General features: G+C 41.2%; 3 protein-coding genes across 9 annotated transcripts in view; 1 reads left to right on the top strand and 2 right to left on the bottom strand.

The window, feature by feature from the left end:
- LOC308085076 (tsukushi-like) overlaps positions 1-6,703 on the bottom strand; it is a 147,164-nt gene extending 140,461 nt beyond the window's left edge. The window contains exon 1 of the mRNA XM_080428135.1: positions 6,660-6,703. The gene's annotated coding sequence lies outside the window, so the exon portion shown is untranslated. The remainder of the gene's footprint in view (positions 1-6,659) is intronic.
- LOC308085066 (glycerophosphodiester phosphodiesterase domain-containing protein 5-like) overlaps positions 1-12,539 on the top strand; it is a 116,254-nt gene that overhangs the window by 53,694 nt on the left and 50,021 nt on the right. The gene's annotated exons all lie outside the window — the stretch shown is intronic.
- The window catches only part of med17 (mediator complex subunit 17), a 167,454-nt gene that overhangs the window by 3,395 nt on the left and 151,520 nt on the right, over positions 1-12,539 (bottom strand). The window lies entirely within an intron of this gene.

Consider the following 12,539-nt stretch of genomic DNA (forward strand, 5'->3'; position numbering starts at 1 on the left):
GATTTACCGGTAAATGTGAGCAGGCCTGGTGTTTCAGGCATCAACTCGCGAGTTGAAAAACAGCAGAAACTAGCTAAATAACATTTTTTTTTTTTTTGCTGATTTTCGTTTTTTTTCATATTAACACAGTTCGAATGTTAAAGAAGGTTTCTATTGCAAAATATAGTCGTGGGAGAATCATTAAATGGTTACATTTGTAGGGCAAAGTAGGCTCTACTATGCTGCTTTTGAGCGAGTCTCTATGTAACTTCGGGGGGTTGGGCCGAGATTTTCATAGAGTTTCGATTGGTCGCCAGCTAGGCATTGTACTCCGGTTTCACTGAGGAGCCAGTGTTGCCAGGTATTGATATTATAAGTTAGCCCCCAAGATTTTATTTGAAAATAGCAGATCTATAAGCTCACTGTGCGTCGCTCGCGATGTGACGCATTGTGAGCTTGTAGATCTGCTATTTTCAAATAGCTGATGCATACAGTAGGGTTAAAATGCTCATGTGGCCCATAGTCGCTTATTTTGGGCTTTTTTTCCATAGACCTGGTTGCTTATTGCTCTCATAGAATCTGGCAACACTGGTCTCTGGTTATGTGGCGTTGTTGCTTAACTTTAGGCGCATAGCGAAAGTTGCTCTGATCTGATCAGCAGAAAGGATTATTCATTCATTTTCCTCCGTGTGTTTGATGACCCCCCCCCCCCCCCCCATTTTGAGCTATACCAACCTTTCAGCTAAACAGGCCGCTCGTTTCTATGGAAGTATTCCACTGTATTCCACAACGTGTAGCTAGGCATAGCCTCGTTAGCTCGTTGTGGCGAGTGTCTTGCCTGAACAGCTACACGACGTCGTGACGTCTTTGTTGAACTGCAACATGGCGTTTGCACTTTCTTCATTTACAGCCCGTGCATCGACATAAACGTTCAGATTTCAAATGTAAAGTGCTTAACGCATGGCCACGGATGTTACAATTATGTACGGGCCCACATAAGTACACGTATCTTCCGTATTGTTCAATAAAAAGCATTTTAATCCGATCGGTGGCCATTTTATCCATTTGCTTTCAACTACGCGACCGCATCGGTTGGGAGGCGTATTGCACTCTTGATACATTATAACTATGAAAAAATGGCTGCCGATCGGATTGAAATGCTTTTTATTGAACAATGCTGAAGATACGGGTACTTATACCCACCCGAAGTGAATTGTAACATGTGTGGCCATGGGGTAAGCACTTTATATTTGACATCTGAACGTTTATGTAGATGTACAGGCTGTAAATGAACAAAGTGCAAACGCCATGTTGCAGTTCAACAAAGACGTCACGACGTCGTGTAGCTGCTTATTTGCAGTGGTGGGAAGTAACTAAGTACATTTACTCAAGTACTGTACTTAAGCTCACAACGCATCGCATCGCGACGTACATTGGCTATTTGAAAATTGCCGATCTACAAGCATGCATTGTGAGCTTGTAGATCTGCTATTTTCAAATAAATATTTTATTAAATCTATTGTGATGATGATTACTTATTATGCCTATTTTTTACAACACAGATCCTCTATGGGGGGTCCCTGGCACTAAATAGAATGGACAGCATGGGGGAGTGATTAGAGGAGTGGCTAGGCTGAATAAATTACCCATTGTTCACGCCCATTACCTGGAGCTGAGAGGTGCTTGAAGTGACAATTCTTTAAAAGGGATTATCTCAGTTTTCACTATTATAGATAACCAGATTCAAATGAGCACATCTTCTTCAAATATGTTCCGATTTCAATGAATGATACATCATATGAAAGCTTATATTCTGTACTTCAACAATCTGTATGCCCCCTTGCTACCTAAAGCACTGTACCCGCTCACAAATGTGTAACTTTCACTGTGGAGTGGGAAATATACCGGTACACACTTTAGTAGAGATTTCACAGCAGACAGGGAATTGTGGCTAAAAAAGAAAATAAGCTCTCTGACACCCACAAGAGAGTGGTCTGTCAGAATTGTCAGAGTTGGTACTGGATTGGAGGGGGGGGGGGTACTCGGTTTGTTGGTTTTCATGCATGAATTTTTCATTTTATCACTTCAAAACAAGGCAGGTGCTCTGACAGTGTGGCCTTGAGGCTCATGAGACGTGCCCGAGAAACGCAAGCTGCCAGGCGAGTGAGTGCCCACGCCAAGCAGCTGACGGTCTCATGCGTCAACGAGCATGCCATCCGAGTTAGCAAGCCGTTGTGGATGGAATTGGTTGGTTATCGCCTCCAAATTCCACAAATACGCAGGAGTCATTGAGTGAATCAAAACGAGCGCTCCCACGACACCGCCAGATTCTTACCTCCGAAATGGTTGAAAATTGGTTAAAAGATGATTTGAGAGAGAGAGAGACCTTGTTTTTATGAGAACTTAGACACCTACCTTGTCGGCAAAAGTGAAAATATTTACCGTGAATATACTGTATAACGTTAGAACTCTCGTGCTGAGACACTATACATTGCATTTGATCCAGACATAGGCTGGTTGTGGCTGTCATAGCTCATCTATATCACTCTATAACACACACAGATAACCCCCAATGTATGGGACCCCCTCTTTCGTCAACCTAATAACATAATTTTTCTCTTTGTGCCTCTCTCCCTCTGTCATTCCCCATTGAGATCCTCAATTTGGGCATCTCATGTTTTCCTAAAGTAATTTGTCCACCATTTTAACAAGAACACTTCAGACCTGTTTATAATTGTATCAATTAGGCAGTTCCTGACCACCATATAAAAACACCATAAATTATCCTTAGCCTAATAGATTGTACGTCGGTGTCTCATTGAAGCATTGTGGTTGGCATAAAGCAGTGGTTTTCAAACTTTTTCATGCGAAGGACCCCCAAAATGTATTTGGCCACGGACCCCCTCTCAAATATGTTGTTCCAGGGACCCCCCAGAAGCAAAGATTGAAGTTACAAATGCTCGCTTAAAAAAATAAATATATATTCAAAGGTTTGCACTCATTTTCACGATTTTTCAAAAATAGTAGATCTACAAGCTCTTAGTGCCGCGCCATGAGCTTGTATGTCTGCTATTTTGGAATAGCCAAAGTATAAAAGCTTAACATTATTGTGATGCTACATTAACACATTTAGCTGGGGACTCCCTGGAACCCCCCCAAGGACCCCTGGGGGTCCCCGGACCCCATTTGAGAACCAATGGCATAAAGGATTGATCTAAGAATGGAGATTGACATGGATGTTCCTTAATCCTGAATGTGTCCTACATTCAGGCCTCCCCGATAGCTCACCTGTAAGAGCGCATCCCACATAAATAAGGCTGCAGCTGGCCCAGGTTCATTTGGCTCAACCGTCGTACCCGGTTTACAGAAGGTGGCTTACGCGTTTCCTGTTCCATTAATCCCACCAGGGGCAATTATTTTTGAGCAGCGTGTAACAAGGAAACAGAAGAGACAACATACAGACAAACAAGCACTCCAAGGAGCTCATTCCAATCCAACCCAAGGCTCTTTGCTGCTGCATCTCTCCCGACTTCCCTGTCTCTCTCTGACATCACTATTCAGAATTAGTACAGAAATGACGAAAGAATAATAACAAAAGTGTCCTACATCCAGTGAATTTGTCCTCATTATGACATGCATTCTATGCTGTTGCATGTTTATCATTGGATTTGCGCATCGCAGAGAGAGGACCCGAGGGAGTGCAGCGCCTGGCGTCAACACGGTTGACAGTTGGATCAATATGCCATGTCGTTCTAGATGTCTTTGGCTATTCAAAAATAGCAGATATACAAGCTCACAGCGAGGCACCGAGTGCCGCGCTATGAGAGATCTGCTATTTTCTTTTAAATCGTGAAAATGTGTGCAAATCTTTGAATATATATATTTTTGAAAGGGAATATTTGTAACTAAAATCTTTGCTTCGGGGGGACAAAATATTTTGAGATGGGGGGTCCGCGGCCAAATACATAGGATTTTGGGGGTCCTTGACATGAAAATGTTTGAGCACCACTGATATTATAGCAACATAAGTTTTTCAGAAACCAGTTCCGATTTAGAAGATAAGTTTATCATTGGATTTGCACATCGCAGAGAGAGGACCCGAGGGAGTGCAGCGCCTGCCGTCAGCACGGTTGACGGTTGGATCAGTATGCCCATATATATAACGCTGTGTCTATCCATGCCTGGATTTGAATATTTGTACTTTAATACGGTAGAACTGTCTACAGTCTAAACACGGAGTGATGACATGTACTGTAGTGAAATGGCATCAAAGTCCTTGAATGTTCCACATGACGGGTTTTCTGTGCCTGCACGGTGGCTACCAACAATCTCCACCAACTGTTTCAGTTGAAGCAGTTGATGCATGCTTACTGTTCTGTGGCATCTGGTTTGTTGACCTGCGGTCAGCCATGGTGTTTATTAGTCAACACTCCGTCCTATTTTATGTGTGTGTTCTGAGCTGTTGCGAAAGCTTTAGTTAAATAGAGATAACTTGTTTTTGGAGAGATTGGGTCTGCATCTGGAGAGAGTGACTAATTTATTTTCTCTCTCTCTTTCTCTTTCTCTCTCTCTCTCTCTCTCTCTCTCTCTCTCTCTACTTGTAGTACAGTAGCTGCATATTGTGGAAATATCTCTCAGAACTCCTAAGTGGGTCTTGATGACTTACTTTATAGTAAACCATATACAATTATATTTTACATCATCACCCATTGTGTGTGTAATGCATGCTGTAAATTCAACACAAAAATGTAAGTCCCTCACAATATACTGGTTAATGCGTATTTCAATCATTTCCTTGTCATGATACGAATAGGCAGCGTTTTCAATATTAGTCCACCATTCTCTTTAGTTAGGACAACTGTGAGTGCTGAATCATTGTTCCAGTGTTGCACTCGCAGCTGCATGCAGATTATGTGCAGTTACCCACAAACAACACTCTCACCATGGTCTAGATAACAAAACCATGGCCTCAGAGGACAAGGCATAAATGTGCAATGTTGCTACATTTTCAGTACACAACTTCTCATGGTTGTATTTTTAACTTTAATGAGATTGAGATATTAATATATATTGCACAAGAGTTAGCAATTCACACTTTGAACACTTCTTTCTTTCTTTCTTTTTTTCTTTCTTTCTTTTTTTCAAACACCTATCCTACTATCTTCTTCTTTTAGCTATTTCTCATCAGGGGTCGCCACAGAGGATCATCTTGTTTCCATTTGCTTCTGTTCTCTGTATCTTATCTTTCTTGTTTTATCCCCAAACCTTCTAACCTGGGCTTATCATCTAATGCGAGTGGTTCTCAACCAGTGGTCCGGGGACCACCAGTGGTCCTTGATGTGGTTCCAGGTGGTCCCCAGCTAAAGGATGGAGAGTTGGTAACCAAATGGACCCATATACAGTAGATCTTTAACTCTTGAGAGCGTAAGATGAAAGGTTTCATTTTACGCTCTCAAGAGTTCAATCATTGTTAAACATAAGCATTACTTAATTTACAAGAAGTCTAGCACAATTAAAGAATGTAGAAGAATTGTTGTTTTGATCAATGTTTGCCTGTTATCTCTCCTATTGGTACCAACATCAATAAATAATGGTCCGAATAAATAATGGGCCTTGATATGAACAGGGTTGAAAACCGCTGCGCTCTAATGTAGTCATTTCTTAATCCCTGCTTGTCACTCCTAATGAGAATCATTAGCATCCTCCGTACCAACGCCTCCAGCTCCACCTGTCTTTTCCTCCTGTGTTCCACCGTTCCAAGCTGTACAACATGGCTAGACTCACTTATACTTATATCTCATACTGTACTATACATCCTCCCTCTCACTCTTGCTGGTCACCTTTCTGTCACAAATCACTCCTGACACTTTCCTCCATCCGTTCCACCCTGGCTGCCCTGCACTCTCTTCTTCTTAAGTTCTCTTCCACACTCCCCGTTACGTTGGTTGACCCCAGGTTTTTTTTAAAGTCATTCAATGGGGCGGCAGTGGCTCAGGGGTAGAGTGGTCGGGTAGAGTGAACTGGAAACCGCAAGGTTCCCAGTCGAAGTGTCGAAGTGTCCTTGAGCAAGAAACGGAACCCCTAATTGCTCCCGATGAGCAGGTTGGTGCCCTGCAGCGACATACTAAAGCCTATGCAACTTGTGCTGGAAGTGCCTCTGCCTACAACAACTGCGTGACGGAGGCGTGCCGTCTCAAGCAAACTTGAGCCACGTGAGGCACCACGAGCGAGCGAGTTGCCGTGCCGAACGTTGTGAAGTTCGCTTGGGCCGACTCAGCGCCGTTCGAGTTATGTACCGATTTAGGGACAGAATAGTAAATCATGTTTTGGTGAGAGCGTTTGCCCCAACTGTCACTCAAAGTGGCTACTGGCCAATCACAGTGGGGGCTGGTGGGAATTTTGGGTGGGAGGGCTAAGATTTTTGGGGGTTCTCAAAATGCATATTTATGCTCAAAGTCTTATATCTTATATAGTACATGTGTTTAGTTTACATATCCAGATTTAGGAAAATATACTTTTATTTGACAAAAGTATAGACAAAAGTATACAAATCAGTCAGTCACACATCAACAACTAGTGATGGCACATATGGCATCCTGCCTGAGGGCATTTGAGCATGATATCAATGCATTTGAGCATTGATATCAAAAAAATAAAATCATACTGTGACAGACAGACACACACACTGTCTGTCTGTCTGTCTGTCTGTCTGTCTGTCTGTCTGTCTGTCTGTCTGTGTCTCTCTCTCTCTAAGAGTTTTCCACGGGCCTGAAAATTAAGGCCTGGCCCTAACTGGGCCCTACTGGGCCGGTCCGAACAATTACCATACTTTTAGGCCCAAAAACCCCGTAAAGGTGTCGCTAGGAGCTTAATGTCCTCAAAGTCACACATTAAACAAGCTGAGCAGATTGGACCTTCCGTTCCAGAGATAATGGCCAAAACATCTTGAAAACGGCCACTTTTGCCAATTTTCGATCGCGGATTTCTTTAATAACTCGGCCTAGGAAGGTCGTACGGCAACAAACTAGATACCTGAGTAAAATTCACTTTGAGCTGCATCCAACACATCCACTGCACATCCAATCCACCAACACATCATCCGCCAGCCTTACCGCTAGAGGCATTTGATCTCTCTCTCTCTCTCTCTCTCTCTCTCTCTCTCTCTCTCTCTCTCTCTCTCTCTCTCTCTCTCTCTCTCTCTCTCTCTCTCTCTCTCTCTCTCTCTCTCTCTCTCTCTCTCTCTCTCTCTCTCTCTGCGTGCATTCCCGAGTATGGACTAGTACACTATAATAGTTGTCTTCAGGCCTATTCATCACCGCCATACCCATGTTACTTCAAACTGCTCAACTAATTGAATTTGGTGTCCAAGCCCAGCTTAAACTGCTGTTTACAGTAGTTTTATCATACTGTAGGGCTCCTGTCCTTGAAAAACCATGCCTTTGACTCTACAAGCCAGCTAAACAACAAACAACGCTGTGATCTGATTCTCTTCATGGCATGCACATACAGTACTTGCATGCTAATTCACTTAACTGCACGATCGCACACACACACGCACACGCAGGGCAGCACAGTGATGCGATTAGAGGTTTGATTAAGGAGGACATGGTATCAGGGTCAGTCTCAACTGACTGTCATCTGAGAATAGAGCTGGTTTGCTAGTGTGAAAGAAGTAGGCTACATGAATTAATGCACAATAAAACGGATGCATTTTATAGGATAGTTATTTTTACTTTGGAAATGAAAATGTTTGGGGGGTAAATTCCAACATGACAACTCCTTTGCCTTCCAGGACCTAGAGAATCCTTTTGGCCTGCTACTTCCACTTCTGTCAGGAAGGGGAGAGATGGAATTACATGTAGATAGGTTAAAGTGGGATTTTACGCCTTCAGACAACAGGCTGTGCAACCGGAGCACACCGTTATTAGGACGGCGCTCTTGACATTTCATACGTTACGTTTACACTGGAGTTGGGGCGTCTGTATTATAGAAGCAGCATGGTAGCCCCACTGTGAAATACCAGGGAGTTATCAGGATATGTTCAGGAATGTGACAAGGGACTGAGGTGCTAAGTCCACTTTAGTGAGTGAGGGGGGAAGAGAGGGGTGTGGTATAGCAGGAGGCATGTTAGAATGGCTTTAACCCATTAAGACTGGGAACGCTCTGTCATTTTTTTTTATTTCTTATGCTATTCAAAAATAGCAGATCTACAAGCTCATAGCGTGGCACAAGCTTGTATATCTGCTATTTTGGGGGGGAAATCGTGAAAATGTGTGTTTTAAAGTGAACATTTTAACTCAGATCTTTGCTTCTGGGGGTCCCTGGTACAACATATGTTGAGATGGGGGTCCGCGGCCAAATACATATCATTTTGGGGGGTCCTTGACATGGAAAAGTTGGAGCACCACTGATATAGCAACATACTGTTAGGATTTAGAAGAAAAAAAAGATATGTATTTGGCCGCCGACCCCCATCTCAAAATGTGTTGTTCCAGGGACCCCCCCCAGAAGCAAAGATTTGAGTTAAAAATGTTCGCTTTAAAAATATATATATTCAGCATTTAAAAAAAATAGCCAAAGAAATCTAAAAATGACACAGATGCGTTCCCGGTCTAAATGGGTTAAGTAAATGGATGAGTGTATAGAGCAGTGCTGTTGTGCTCTATCACTCTGAAAGTTTATGCTATTACTGTACATGTGGTAGGCAGCAGTATGCCCTAACGATCAACGTGCCATTATCATGTGCTTGTTATCAGCAGATCATTCTAATTAATAAAATTAGATAGTAAAAATTCACTTGTTGACATACTGTAGTGCAGAGTTAAGCATTTTATTCACTATCACCACTCCATGCAAAGGACATTTTCGCACGTCCACTTTCCACCGTGACAGCTGAAGCAATCATGAAAAAAGTATTTAATGAATAAAGATCCCGCACAGTCACTGCTCTTGAAACTGTTTCTATCCCCAGGCAATCAGACTCCAAACTCCCTATTAGATAATATGAACTTTGGGAGATGTGCATTCTTATGCATTAAAATAGATGAGATGAACTCGATGGATGAAATTCATTCAGTTTTAATATATTGTTTTTAATCTGGGTATGCTTATTTTTATAACATGAATTCCTCTAGTTTTTAGGACTTATTTATTCAGGTCGATAGATTTATTTTCTGCACTGTTTGTTTTGATTCTTTTATGAATTTTTACTAAGAGGAAACATAATTTTGTTTATTTTTCTAACACTGCTTGCAGATGGAAAACAATTGACAAATAAAGCCATCTTGAATCTTGCTCAGCAGTATGAGGTTTTTATTCAAATTGACCCCTCTGGACCTTCATCAGAGTGCCTTACAGCAATGATACCAACCATAACACGTAACATATTTGATGCATAGAAAATCATCACCTGCCAGCCCAGAGGGTTTAGTAAGCCTTGTCTATTAACTCCAATGACAATCTGGTGAGCTAAATACTGTATGTTTCAGAGCCTGACAGAGGACTGTACTGTATGCCTGCATGCATTTGTAAGCCACGCATGAGTAATTATGCCATGCCATGATACGATGGTGTAGCCCACATCTCTGTTTAACCCATTAAGACCGGGGCCGCATCTGTGTCATTTTAAGATTTCTTTGGGCTATTAAAAAATAGCAGATAGACTGAGTGCCGCGCTATGAGCTTGTAGATCTGCTATTTTTGAAAAAAATCTTGAAAAATTTTGCAAATCTTTGAATATATATATATTTAAAGCGAACAAAATATTTTGAGATGGGGGTCAAATACATATAATTTTGGGTGGTCCTTGACATGAGAAAGTTTAAGAACCACTGATATTATAGCAACATAAGTTTCTTTAAAAAAAAACGTTTTGGATTTAGAAGACATTTGTAGAATCCCCCAGAAGCAAAGATTTGAGTTAAAAAAAAATCTCTTTAAAACATATATTCAAAGATTAGCAAAATAAATCTCGATTTATAAGCTACGAGCTTATATATCTGCTATTTTTGAATAGCCAAATAAATCTAAAAATAATTTCCCGGTCAAAATGGGTTAACTCCTTGTTGCCATAAATAGTTCTATATGTCTGGCCAGAGCTAAGGAGGACACGAATGAGAATGATGTATACTGGGGGAAAAACGTCATGGTCTGGAAAACGTCCTCTCTCACACAAATACATAGGCCTCTGGGCATTATGGCGGTCCAAGAGAAACACACAAGCTATGGAGGGAAAGACCTTTATTGGTGCCAAGAAACATGGATAACAAAGACGCTAATGATTTAGAATTACAGTAGGTCCTTGCTATAGCAATGCACTATGAGTTGTTTTTTATTTGTCTTTTATATTTAGTCTAGGACATTTTCTGACATATTTCTTGTTTGTAAAAAAAACAAGGAGCTTTGAAAGAAACCATCTTCCTTCTCCCTCTCTTTTCTCATCCCTTTGATCTTCTGAAAACGTCAAAAGTCAAAGCTCTTGTTCAAAAGCCAAAGTCACTATCGGAGCATGATTATTATATGCTGGATTTCTTTCCATGCCATGCAAGTTGGGGTTAGTTTAGTTTAGTTTATTTGCATATAAAATATATAATCAGTGAGATGAAAAGATGATTAAAAACTGAAGAATGAGGAACAATTCAATTTATTACTGTGAGCTAAAGCATAATTCCAAACTATAGAAAAAAAGAAAAAAAGCTGACCAAAATATACAGATACAACATATAGATCAAACAGGACTAGTTCATTAAAATCTTAAAGGGATAGTTCACCCCCAAAATTGACTGCGAAAAAACTGCAGATTTCAACACTACAGTGTCATCCTGTGCTCAGAGGTATTCTGTGCCCTGAGGTATACTGTGCCCTGAGGTATACTGTGCCCAGAGTGAAATGGCATTATCAATGTCATCAGAGCAGGCGAGGTCATGCCAGCCAGATCAGACTCTGCTGGTGGTGATATATGATCTGGGAAACGGGAAGCCGGAGAGGATTCTCTGGCAGAAGCTCACCCTCCTGTCAGTGTTTAATTTATGTAGCAAGCCTAGGAAAAAAAGTATTCATTTAGCCAGTCTGCAATAACTTGGTTAGAGAAGTTTTAAATCTACTTTTCAATTGAAATTCTTCAGAATAAGCTAGATTGTTTGATTACATTTACCTAGATAAAATTACCTGAACACCAGTGGTGTTAAGTGACTAAGTACATTTACTCAAGTACTGTGCTCAATTTTCAGGTATTTTTTGCTTTACTTGAGTATGTCCAATTTCCCAGTACTTTTACTTCTACCCCAGTACATTGCAGAGGCAAATATTGTACTTTTACTCCACAAACTTTAGTTACTAGTTACTTTGCAGATATAAATTATTGTATTATAAAACATATATTTACCATTTAGCCCTATTTTATACCTAGGCTATTCGAAAATAGCCGATGTGACGCGTTGTGGGCTTGTAGATCTGCTATTTTCAAACATTTTAGTACTTTTACTTTTGGTACTTTAAGTACATTTTTATAGCAATACTTTTGTACTTTTACTCAAGTGAATTTTGATTTCCGGACTTTTACTTTTAACAGAGTACTTCTACATTGCAGTATTGATACTTTTACGTAAGTAAAACATTTGAATACTTTGTCCACCACTGAAAATCCTAATGTAATTGTGTTTCAGTGCTGGTTATTTATTGACTGTACCCAGCTCTCCCTGGAGGGGAGGGGCTGTCCCAGGGCTAATCCATCAGTGTCTGGGGGCGGGGGGGGGGGGGTGGGGGGGCAGGTGAACAATGCCCCCTCTCAGGAGCACAAGGTCACATCTCATCTACCAGGTGTTTAATAACAACCAATGGCAACCAGGGCTGGCGCCATCTTATCAATTAGCAGAGACGCCTTTCAGCACACTGACTGACACACTCACACACAGTGGTGGAAAGTAACTAAGTATATTTACTTAAGTACTGTGCTTAAGTACAATTTTGAGGTATTTGTACTTTACTTGAGTATTTTTAATGTCCAATACTTTCACTTCTACTCCACTACATCTCGGATCCAAATATGTTTCCGAGATGTATTGCGTCGCGATGCATACATTGTGAGCTTGTAAATCTGCTATTTTCAAAAGATTTGCATACATGTTTCAAAACTTGTGAAATTGGACATTCTGCACAATGAGTACTTTCTTCTTTTGGTACTTTAAGTACATTTTGATACCAATACTTTTGTACTCTTACTCAAGTAAATGTTTAATACCAGACTTTTACCTGTAACAGAGTATTTCTACATTGTGGTACTGATACTTTTACTCAAGTAAAAAAAAATAGTACTTTTTACACCACTGGTGCACACGCACACACACACACACGCACACGCACACGCACACGCACACGCGCACACGCACACGCACACGCACACCCCCCCCCCCCACACACACACACACACACACACACACACACACACACACACACACACACACACACACACACACACCTCTGTCACTCATGCATGCACTCAGTCATGCTCACACATACATAGGAGTCCTTTGTTATATGCAGACCATGATAACCTGTTATTG

This window comes from Gymnoscopelus braueri (assembly GCF_963280865.1).
Source record: "Gymnoscopelus braueri genome assembly, chromosome: 5".
Classification (NCBI taxonomy): domain Eukaryota; kingdom Metazoa; phylum Chordata; class Actinopteri; order Myctophiformes; family Myctophidae; genus Gymnoscopelus; species Gymnoscopelus braueri.